The sequence below is a fragment of the Zeus faber genome (assembly GCF_960531495.2).
Source record: "Zeus faber genome assembly, chromosome: 9".
Classification (NCBI taxonomy): Eukaryota; Metazoa; Chordata; class Actinopteri; order Zeiformes; family Zeidae; genus Zeus; species Zeus faber.
Window position 1 is genome coordinate 11,623,797 of NC_137197.1, and position 12,130 is coordinate 11,635,926.

Sequence of the window (12,130 nt, forward strand, 5' to 3'; positions counted from 1 at the left end):
AGTGAGTTTTGTTTTCCAATCATGAAAAAAAACAACTATCGCCAGTTTAATTTGTGTATTTTTTTTTCTCCCCAACCAGCTCCACTGCAGCGATACAACAGGACATTATGAGGCGAGGAGAGTAACTTTTGGGTGAGTATCCCGGTCGGCGTCATGGCAGCCCCTCAGGGTGCTGCAGATAAGGAACTGGAGCTGTTATGGTGTCATATGATCATCTCAGCTTCCTGCCCGGCTCCACCTGCTGCTAGCCAGTACCCAGCAGTCCCTCCAATATTAAGTCGGGACCCCCTCCCCCTCCCACACGCACATACACCCCCCGCGGAGCACAACACTCTACTCCAGACACAAGCTGTGCCTCCTCATTATGATTATAGGCTGACCAATTTCCTGATCCATGAGGGGAAAATGGCGGGTGGGGGAGGGACCCAGTGCTCAATTGACCATTCGTCAATATGTACGATGTAATGCTAGTGTGCAGGTGTTTGGGACACTTTTCCACGTCGGCAACCAGAAGAACACACTGAGAGCAGTTATGCCAGGACAAAAAAAAAAATCGAGTTATGTTTTTTTGGAAGGGATGAGTATACATAGAATTATATCGAATAATACTGGCCTCTTTTTTTTTTTCATTGTGATAGTCATTTAAAGTGAAAATCCCTAAGAATATTTTGTAAAATAAATCCCATATTTCCCATATTTTTAGCTTGAACTTACATAGGAAACCAGCCATTCAATATATTTGTGTTATGCATGTGGTTCTCCATACACTGTTTCCATTGCTGGTAGCGGGGGCTGCCTCTCCAGGAAAAGATGAAAAGATCAAGCATGTGCAAGAGGTGAAAGACGGCCGACCTGAATTCAATAAAGCAACGGAGTTAGTTGCGGTCAGTGAACTTTCGATAAGGATGAACATTCACAAACACCCTAAACACCTAAGTCCAGTGTCGAATGGAATTCTGGGACTTCCGGTTTAAACCACCCAACACAGATGCCTGTTTTTTATTAAATTGTGATGTTCCACGAAATGTGTGGAACACACACTGTGCGTGTGCTTATGTGTGCTATGCCTAGGACCCATAAAGATCTGCCTCTCCCCTCTGTTTTGAGCTTCTTGACTAATTCTGCTTTTAGCTTCTGGAAAATTCCATATTGCGTCTTAGGCAAACAGCTCCCTGGCTCTGGAGGGTGATGGGCTGCTGGTTAGGAGGTACAGATCCCTTGCCAGAATGAGTCTGTGGAGCACATTTATTCTAATACCTCGGGAGGACATTAATGAGCCAGAATCGTAGCGGTCTTAATGGGCAGCCAGACAGAATTTAAGTGCCCCGCGGAGCGTAATCCACGGAGGTAGCGCGGAGGCCAACAAATTGTTCTTTGCCTGATTCTGAAACGACTTTGCTTCTAAGCTCTTCATTAAAAAAAGTCCATGTGCCCTGCAGGGGTTGGGATCCTTGCCTTCGGAACAGCCCTTGGTATTGGTTCGAGTCATGCAACAGCATAATTTTTGACATATTCCGCCGTGATGCCAGGTGTTAAGCTGTCGCTTGGGTCAAAAAGTGATATAGAATGCGGTGGAGGGCTTCAATTGCTGCACTTCCAGAATAAGAAGATAAGCCGTTAAGAAAAGAGGCGTACTTTCTTCAAGACCTCCGTGTGTTGCCCTTTTATATAAGTCTTATCCCACCATCATAAACCAAGAAAATAACTTTGAAAAATAAAAATATGACCTACGTCTATGGTTTGTCATGGAAGGTACTGTAGAAATGGCATCTAAGTACATTAGTTGCTGCACTTAGATATTAGATATTAGATATTAGATATTTGCTACTCTGTGGAGATCAAGTGTATTCTTGACTTACTCTAATAACTACAATAAGTCTACTCAGTGAAGCTACCTGAGCTGGTAAAAAAACGAACCTAAAACCAGACAGCTGCACATCTGCTACCTGGATTTACATCTGCAGGATATTCTCCTTCACCTAATCCTGAGGATAAGAGTTTTTCATTGTGCAAAAGCCGTCTGTTCAACTGCAGTTAATAGTTCATAGTAAAAGGTACTTGCTAAACATCATGATCTCACGTTTCAGAGTGAAGCCTTAACCTCTATCGGTGAAGCTGATGATGTGTTGACGGTCCAGGTTTGATGGTATTATCAGGACTCTCTCCCTTGCATCAAAAATCTCATTTAGTTAAAAATGAACAACACATGCAGGTGTTGAAGATAAACGCAATGGAGTAGAAAGCACCATTTTAAAAAATCACTCCAAAATAAGTACGAGTACCGAAGAGGCGTACTGACTGAGTTACTTTTACTGTCACCAATATGAATAATGTATCCTCGAGAGAGAGAGAGAGATCAGTGTACTGTGGCATCATTCCGAAAAAGTCACCGTGGTTAATATTCATGGCGGGAATATTTACCAGGTGGAGTGGCCCCATTTATCACCTTGCATGGGCCTTCCATACACAAACTCCATCGAGGAGGGGAGACTTTTACTTACGGAGAATGTAGCCGGAATGTAGGATGAGATTCGGAGGTGGATTTCCTATTTAACCGCAGTGTTAAATGAGATGAGATGGGATGTGATGTGCGTGTGTGTGTGTGTTCGCTTCTGTGCGGCTGCCTGCATCCCCAAAACATCCGATGCGCATCTACGCGCGGCGCTGCTCGGAGAAAATATAAACGGTGTATTTTGTGAACTAGAGGCGTACCCTCATCTCCTCCTTCTTCCTCCACCCATGCAGAGAGTAGCGCCCCCCCCCCCCCCCAACCCCCCACCCCACCCACCCACCCTCTGAAATCTGAAACGTGTGCTGACCAGACATCAAAACACATGCACTTCGTCCAAGGGATTAGAGCTTCAAAATACTTTTAACACTCAACTGCAGCTGTTTGTCGACAGTAAGCCTCTGTCGCCGGACGCTCTTCCTCGCTGAGAGCGTTACGAAACATGGCCGCCTCGGTTCAGAGGCCGCTTTTCTCTCGCGTCACTGTTACAAATTTGAACACAGCAAATGTCAATCCCGGGTCGAAAAACAGACGAACCCTACGCGTTGATCAGACTGTGCTACATGAACTCGTTTGATTTTTTTATCCCATTTGTTCTTTACAGTACTATCTGCTGTACAGTGTCAGATGAGGGCAAACCGAATTTCCTCCCGGTCAAACTGAATTCAATTCAGTTAAGGGCTGTGAAGTTATCAGGTCAGTAACACTCACAATGATAATTATTTCATGTACATTTTATGTTCCATTGTCTAAGCAACTTGCTCCGTGCAAAGGAATGGGAGAGCGATGGCGGCTTGTTTATGGTGAAAATGCCGTTAAATACATTTTGATAAAGATTAGTGTCGATATGATTCAGTGCTCTGCTTGAAGAATAGAAAAATCTTCCTTTAGTGTCAAATTTGAGTAAAGTTAAAAATTGATATCAGTCATCATTAATCGCTATTATTTTCAATTTTTTCTTTCATTCTTATCCATTCTATAAATTACCCAGATGTCCCCCATTTGTCCCATAAGCACTCTGCCCATTGAGTGGGTAGCGCCACAAGGACAAACAGAATGACGGGCTCGTCCCCTTCCATAAATGAGATCAGGGAGCTATTTGCTGACGTTGCCAAAGCGGGGGCCAAAAATATATACGTGTGGACAGGGAGCAGGACGCTGCAGAAGCATGCTAGCACCCATGCGAGAAAACAGCTGGGAACACGGCCCCACCGCATGGAGGTCGACAGGCCCAACAGCGGGCGCCAGGTGCTGCTGCTGCCGCTGCCGCTGCCACTGCCGCCGTCACGCATGTGCGCCGGGGATTGAGACGGTGGAAAATGCCGTGGAGTGAGGAGACACAACTCACTTCATGATGAAATAATTTATGGAGATTTGTCCCTTTTTATTTTATTTTTTACCGCATTCCCTGCATACCTCATCGGGTACAACTGCGAGAGCACTACTCGGGTTTTTCACCGCCACTTGGGAACGGCACTTTTCAATATGAACTTCTTTGAGGCGCTTGAAGGAGCACAGCTATTTCAGTCAGGACCATATGGTTAAAAGGGGTGTGTTCAATGATGTAACTTTGTGTTCTTTGGAGGACGTTTGGCCCTCTCTGACGCAACGTGTTTGTACAGATCCGAGCTTGAGAGAAAGCATTTTTTGTCCAATATGAGTGATGTCACGCTGGGGCGTTGATGGTGTTTGGACTGGACGACTCAGGGCTTCCAGGGAGGGGTGTTTGGGCTCTGATGAGTCCTGACACACGGGAAGGGGACGGGACTTGGGACTCCTGCCCGGAATCTTGGTGCTGTTTCAGAAAGACGGAGCGTGGCTTTCCACTGACAGCACCATGAGGCTCTATTAATAGCTTTTTAAAGTTTATTATGCTGAAGAGCACCACCCCCGAATATGATTTACACAATAACGCGGCAGAATTGCCTTCGCTGGTACATTCCAATAAACACAAATGCACACGCACTTGCACACAGCGGTCAACTCCGGGGGCACTAACATTATTATAGAGGAAGGGAGTGACCACAATTTCATTTGTTGTCTTAGCCACGGATCGACAAAATATCGCCCCCATTATCACCCTTCACGGACACGATTGGGGAATTCCCAATGATGCACTAGACCGTTGTTTTCATAGGCTTGTGCACCTGTCTCGGGCCAAAGCGTGGTTTCCTGCAGAGCCGGGGAGGTTGTTCTATCTGTTTGCCCGTGCTTGCTGTCAGAAACCCAGGGCTAATGTTTTACGGCCGTGTTAACTTCAACTCACGCTTTTCCTTTTTCACCGACCGAGAGCAAGGCAAGGCTTCGCTTGTTGTTCTTGTTTTCCGTGTGGGGCGAGCAGGAGCAGGAGGCGGAGAAGGAGGCTTCCCCAGAGTCACCGCTGAAAGTAAGTGTGCTGTCAGACTCGGCTTGAGAAGGAAGGTCGCGTTCTGCTCCCCTCCCACCCCGTCCAACCTGGGAGCGATTGTCATCGTCGCCGCGCTCATTTTGGGATGGAGGTGATGAAGCGATCGAACCGAGGAGCCGCGGCCGGTCAACGGAGCTCCTGTGACCTGAGTCTCGTCCCCTCCTCGGCCTCTGGTCCTCGGTCCGAGCGGGGGGGGGGGGGGGGGGGGGGACGGAGCGGGGAGCCTCCGCCTGCCCTGCCTGTGCCATCTCAGCGCCCAACTACTCATCAGGGGGGGATTATCAACGGCGGCTTTCATCAGGCGGATATCGACCCCCACCACCTCCCTCCATCCTACAGCTCACACTGGTTCCTCTCTGCAGCTTTGCAACACATGCAGAGATTTTCTCTCTCTCTCTCTCTCTCTCTCCTCCGGCACTTGCACGGCGCGCACACGCACGCGCGGAGGCACGCACGCACCACGCACGCACCACGCACGCACGCACACGCACACAGTGGCAGCAGAAGCAGCGGCAGTAGCACGAGGACAAAGACGGCAATCGCTCCTTCCGTCGGCGATCAGCATGGATTGCTTCATCTCCGCTCGAGCACGAGCGTGCACGCGTTCAAGTGCCCCCCCCCCCCCCCCCTCGGATCTTAGTCTGGAGCCGATCACCCCCGAAAAGAAAAACGAAAAAAATAAAATAAAATAAAGGGAAAATGATGGAGCCGTGCGCGGCGGCGGCGGCGGCGGGGCTGTTGATGTGAACGCTGTGGTTCTTTTTTCTTTACCTTATTCAGAGACTCCGGCGTCCAAAACTGCTATTCCCAGCGCATGCGGCAGAAGGACTCCCCGTTCATCCTACAATCCCAGGTTGTTGTTTTGTTGTTGTTGTTGTTGTTGTTGTTGTTCTTATCCCCCCGATCTTTTTTTTCGCTGTGTCGTGCCTCTCTCTCGGCTCCTCTTCTTCTTCTTCCACTTCTTTCTCTCGTCCCCGTCCCTTGTCAGAAGAGGGGAGGCGGCGCTCGCAGCATCCCTCCGTTCTCCTCCGCCACGCCGGCTGACAGGCGTCTGCGGGCTCCGGGTGATTACGAGCGAGAGGAGAGCGACGGAAGGAACGGGGGGAAAGGGGGAGGAGGGGGGGAGGCAGAGGAGAGGAGAGCTCCCAGGTTTTTATGCTGCTTCTTCTTCTTCTTCTTCTTCTTCTTCTTCGTCTTCTTTCCAGTCCTCCTCCTGGCTGGTGCTCGCACGCGGCGTGAGGGATGTCAAAGTGGCGTTGGCGACGTATGCGCTCTTTCTCTCCTCTCCCTCCCTCTCTCCCTCCGCTCTGTCTGTCTGTACCCCTCTCTCTCTCTCTTTGCTCCCCCCCCTCACTCTCTCTCCCCCTCTTTCTCTCTCGTCCTCCCTCCCTTCCACCGCTCTGTCTGTGCCTCTCTCTTTGCCCCCCCCCCTCTCTCTACTTTATCGCCATTCACTGTCCCAAGATTTCTCTCTCTCCCCTCTTTCTCCCTCTCTCTCTCTCTCACTCTCCCTCCCCTCTCTCTCTCTCTCTCTCCTTCTCCCTCTCTCCCTCTCTCTCTCTCCCTCCCCTCTCTCTCTCTCCTCTCTCTCTCTCCCCTTCTCCCTCTCTCTCTCCCTCCCCTCTCTCTCTCTCTCTCTCCTTCTCCCTCTCTCCCTCTCTCTCTCTCCCTCCCCTCTCTCTCTCTCCTTCTCCCTCTCTCTCTCTCTCCCTATCTCTCTCCTTCTCCCTCTCTCTCTCCCTCTCTCTCCCTCTCCCCTCTCCCTCTCTCTCCCTCTCTCTCTCTCCCTATCTCTCTCCTTCTCCCTCTCTCTCCCTCTCTCTCTCTCTCTCTCTCTCCCTCTCTCTCTCTCTCTCTCTCTCTCTCTCTCTCTCTCTCTCCGTCGTCGCTAGCGGGTGAGGCGGCTCGGCCCGTGGGGAGACATCTGTGAATGTGCTTATGCGAGGGGACAAAACTATCATCCCCCCCCTCCCTCCCTCCCTCCCTCCCACCATTGAGACCACCCCTCCACCCTCCCTCCCTCCCCCACCCACCCACCCATAATGGCATGTACCATTAAGGCTCAGAGCAGGGTGGGCTGCTGCAGCACTGGAGGGGGGAGGGAGAGAGAGGGAGAGAGAGGGAGAGAGAGGGAGAGAGAGAGAGAGAGAACATGTTATTGATGGCGAGAAGAGGAGCAGACTGAAGTGGACGTCGTCTTCGTTTCCCTTCAAATCATTTTTTTCGATTTTCCTCAAATGTCCCCGCTCCCTCGCTCCGTGTCAACTTTTGGAAACGAGCCGTCCGCACATAACGTCCATCCTGAATTATGAATATTCTGGGCTTCAATCAAGCGAGACGCCGCCGCCGCCGCTCAGGATAGTATGATATTCGATTTTTTTTCATTTATTTTTATTTTTTTTAAACGTTCGTGGTCGGGGTTTGACGCGGGCTTACACCCTGGCAATTCTTTCCCCACAATAATTTCCATGAGCCTTGAAAGAAACAACAACAATAAAAAAAATAAAAACCCAAAAAACTGACCTGACACTGAATAAGGAGCCTGTCTGCTGCGAGCTGAGACAGCGTCTGGAGCGACTTAACATCAACCAAGCGTCGCCTCCACCAGCCAAGGCACTCTTGTTTCTGTGTGCGTGCTTGTGTGTGCGCGCCTGCGTGCTTGTGTGTGCGCACCGGCGGGGGCGCGTGCGCGTTCTCACACCGGGACCCATATTTTCGAAAGACAACCTCATACAACTTGTCTTCAATGAACAGTTTGTTTGCGCAGACAGAAGTTTGTGAACAGGAAAAGGTCCGAACCATCGATCTCTCGCCTTTACGTCGCTTGACGCCGCCCCACATTGTAACTTATAAAAGCCCCGAACGGCGTGAAGAAAGAGCCCCGGGGGTTGATCTGGCGGCCGGGTGCGATATTTTGCTGCCGAGTGCCATGCCGGTATTTTCTGGCGTCGTCCCGCCACAGAGGCTCGGGCTCCTACGATTCGGGGTGGGCCGCATCTAGAAAAGTATGAGGAAGCTTTCGCATGGGGGCTCGATGGGAGCGTTTACGGGATGGTTCGGGCGGGGTCAACGCGGTTCTGCTTGGTGGGTGAGCTGCTGTGTGGAGCGCTATTCAAATCGGAAGCACCGGAAAAATAGAGTTATTATGGAATATCAGGCTGTCTGCAAAGGATTCTGTTCCGTTTTTGTGTGGGAATTAATTTGATTATTATTTCCAAATGCATCCTTTTTTCACGTTAAAATCAAGTTGTTTTTTCTGTTGTCAGATTTTGTATATATTTTTTGTACGTATAACTATTTCTATTCTGTATTTTGGGCTACTTCTGAATATTTGGCTGGTTATTATCTCGTTTTTTCAGACTTTATAAGGCTGGACCGTCTGCACGGAAACGTACGTACAGTCCTCACCGCGACAAATTCCTCCTGTATGAAGATGTACTTGGCGGAACAAAGTGATTGCGATTATGATTTGTCCATCCAAGCAGCAGCCCGGCTGCACTGCTCTCCGTCTTGCTGCTCGCACACAGGAGCCGTAATGACATGCCAAGCAGCCGCTGCACCATATCTACCCGGTCCATCAGGAGTCGTCTATTGCTGTTATTCCTTCTTTTTTTTTTTTTACGGGGCCTGCACACACCGTTAACCGAAGCGGCGGATGAAGAGGATTTTGTGGGTTGTGTGTGTCTGGAGTGTGTTGGGATGTGTTTCAGCTTTGACACTGTGGGTGGAGTCTCTTGGTTCTTTGGAGGAGTGTGATTTTTGTTTTTTCCCACAAGCCACCTGCCGTGTCTTTTCAGGCCTAATAACGGGAAGAACAGAGGAGCAGAGGGACGCTGGAGTTGAATGGAGGATAAGGATTGCATCTGAAGCCCCCCTCTCCCATGCACACACACACACACACACACACACGCACGCACGCACACACACACACACACACACACAGAGGGCAATGGCAGCAGATGGAAGGGGCCCTGATATGTTGCCTCTGCCTAAAGCGGGCTGAGCATGTTGCCCCCATCGGCGGCCCTTTTAATGTCAAATGTTGTGATTAACTTTGAAGTAGGGGGCTGTCACCTGACACGGCTCAGCAAAGAACAATCACATAGTGGATTGTTTATCAAATATGCATTTATCGGGGCTGAACAAACAACAGAAGTTGCCAAATTTACATAATTAGCAATCTCTTAAAAGACCCCCACACCCCACCCCCAATCGCCCCAATCCACTCCCTGGCTCCTTGATTTACTCGAGACACTCGCCTCATTCTGCTGCTTTTGATTGATGAGCATCGCCAACACCCACAGATGCAGTCCTGCAAAGGCATTAACTCATTCTGTAACTGATCAATCACTGAATCATTTGAGTTCATTGACTTGGTAGAGACGGTTTATAAGCATCATGGGTTTTGTCTTTAATTCGGCTCATGAGATTATTAGTAAACGACCCTAATTTAACAGATTATAATGGGATAACACAAGCGGCACATTATTTCCCTGCGTGGCTCCGCCGTAGAATCAATTTTGGGGTGACACGGAGGCCGGTGCATAATCAAAGAGAGGACGAATAGAAGCACGATAACACATTTTTTTATTCCTCCTGGACGAACCAGATAGCCCGTGCAGCACTATGGGATGGAACAGCGATGGCCCTTTGCCTCTCTAAACAAAGCAGCGTCACTATAACCATTATCCCACGTGGATGAATGATCCGGTGTTTGTGTGTGATGGTTATGAAGACATAAAATTGATGCATGGACAGGTGGCTCGCCCAATAATATCTCCCATGATAGCCGCCCCGCGTCCTTTGGCCTTGGGCTGCATCGTTATTCGGGAGTGAGCACGTCACCACGGTGACCTCCACAAGTGCTCCACAGGACTGATGGATACAGAAGGCAAACCGATGGCAATCCAATACCGAGTAACAAATGCGTGACCCCGACGAGACGAGAGCTGTAATCTAGCTGGTGAGTGTGCAGAAAACAGGTGTCTGTTGTTTCTAGTTGCATATTTTAGTCTTTTTTGAGACTCGGCTCTGCACTCAGTAAATAGATTTGCTCAATTTTTCGCCGTTCATTTAATCCAGCCAAATGCCTCGGATCCTTTTTTTTTGTTGTTGCCTGAGACTTTAATTTAGTCTGCAGTAATTATTTTCACTTTGCGAATGGAAGATTCACTCTTTTGCCAGATTTACTCCTGACCCCTGAGTCATTTAAAAGAATTGTTCACTCTGGACAAATTGTTTTTTAAACAACAGATACAACAAAATCCATACAATCCCATTGCATTTAGCGTGGTTAAAGTATTCTTCATTTTCAAAGGGGAGTTGTCTCTTGACTCTTTCACACAGTATTTACACAGGCAGAGGGTTGTGGTCCAGGCTTTGGACTTGTTGGTCAGTTGTCATCGTATTTACAAGTCACACTCATGCAGTATGCAGGAAATTATGTCAAATGGGTGTGGGCCTGTCCCTTGGCAGCATTAGCCCCAGAGAGGTAAGGCACACACACACACACACACACGCACACACAGACCCACCACACGCAGTTACAGCGGAATAACACTTGCCAGATATGCACTCACACATTCATTTTCCGTGCAAGTCACTTTTGAATAAACCTGTGCCCGGGCGTCAGGCTAACCCTCCATATGAGTGTCATAACTCAATAGAGAGATTAACGGTTTCATTCATGGGGCAGATGCACCGTGAGTGCAGACGCGACAAGGTTTATGAGGTTTTCAAGAGCCCACAGCGGCGTGGCGAGGGGCCAGCGCTTCTCCGCCCAACAGCTGTCTCAGGCAGCAGCGGGGAGGCTGAGGAGGAGGACAGAGAAGGGCTGTCGTTGAATCAGGCCGTGTTTCTGAGGCCATCGAATCAGAGATCGACAGTTTCTGGATCCGCGCAGCAGGCGGTGTTTGATTCCTGTCACAGTGGAGGAAGGATATTCATAAACCCTGGCAGAGACATACTTTGGTTGTAAATGTAGATAATGCAAATAGCTTCTATTATTATGGTGTGATATTATGACCACAGGTTTGTGGTTACAGCGACCCGTCCGGCAGACCTTTCACGGTGAGCGTACTTTTAGTTTTAGCGAGGGAATAGTGGGCAGAGTGCGAGCCCACGCACAGTGCAGAACAGGCGTAGAATGATATAGGCCAAGTCATGAGTCATCCATGGGAGAGGAAGCGGACGGATTGGTTCATGGAACACCACCAACCGTCATCGGACACAATAACTGAGCAAAACATCTTTAGTCGTACGTGTCCGCCTGACAGCCCCAGCGACACGCCCCCCCTTACCAATCTTCTTTAATACCACAAGGACTAGATAAATGCAACCCTACTCACCATTCATCTCCTTCATCCAACAGAATTTTGGCCACCCTCCTAATGAGTGGTGAAAACAGGCCTTGATGGAGCTGACCGCTCATTGGGCAATTAGGGCGTCTGGGTTGTCTGTACCGCCAGCAGGGGTAATGGTTATTAATGTTCTTTAAATGTTTTCGCTAATGCTGAGAAATAGAGACCAACTGCCACTGTCGGATCAAAATATTTACCCAGTGATTAAGTCACTGTGCTAATTTGGCCCTCAATATAACTTCCTCGAAAGTTATTGATCTTAACCTGCGTCGCCAGAGTTCAACTAGCGGCCGGGATAGACTAGCGAGCACATTTGCACTGCTCTATATATATATACGACAGGTGAAGTGAAGAAAATTGCTCATCTTGTTCCATATATTAGGCAGTAAGTGAACAGTCAGTTCTTGAAGTTGATGTGTTCGAAGCAGGAGAAATGGGCAAGCGTAAGGATCTGAGCGACTTTGACAAGGATCAACCTGTGATGGCCAGACGACTGGGTCAGAGCATCTCCAAAACATCAGGTCTTGTGGGGTGTTCCCGGTATGCAGTAGTTAGTACCTACCAAAAGTGATCCAAGGAAGGACAACTGTGAACCTGCGTCATGGGTGCCCAAGGCTCACTGATGCGCTTGGGGAGCAAAGACTTCTTGTCCAATCGCACAGAAGAGCTACCGTGGCAGAAATTGCTGAAAAAGTTAATGCTGCTGTGATAGAAAGGTGTCAGAACACACAGTGCATCACAGCTTGCTGCGTATGGGGCTTTTGAGCCTCAGACCGGTCAGAGTGACCATGCTGACCCCTGTCCACCATTTGCCAGACACCACAGCACACACTCAGAGGTCTTGTGGAGTCCATG

General features: G+C 49.1%; 1 protein-coding gene across 4 annotated transcripts in view; it reads right to left on the reverse strand.

Moving 5' to 3' along the window:
* Positions 1-6,203, reverse strand: part of LOC307234703 (galactosylgalactosylxylosylprotein 3-beta-glucuronosyltransferase 1) — an 82,911-nt gene extending 76,708 nt beyond the window's left edge. For all 4 annotated transcript variants that reach the window (XM_080006562.1, XM_080006563.1, XM_080006560.1 and 1 more), the window contains exon 1: positions 5,688-6,203. The gene's annotated coding sequence lies outside the window, so the exon portion shown is untranslated. The remainder of the gene's footprint in view (positions 1-5,687) is intronic.
* Between the last annotated feature and the right edge of the window lie 5,927 nt (positions 6,204-12,130).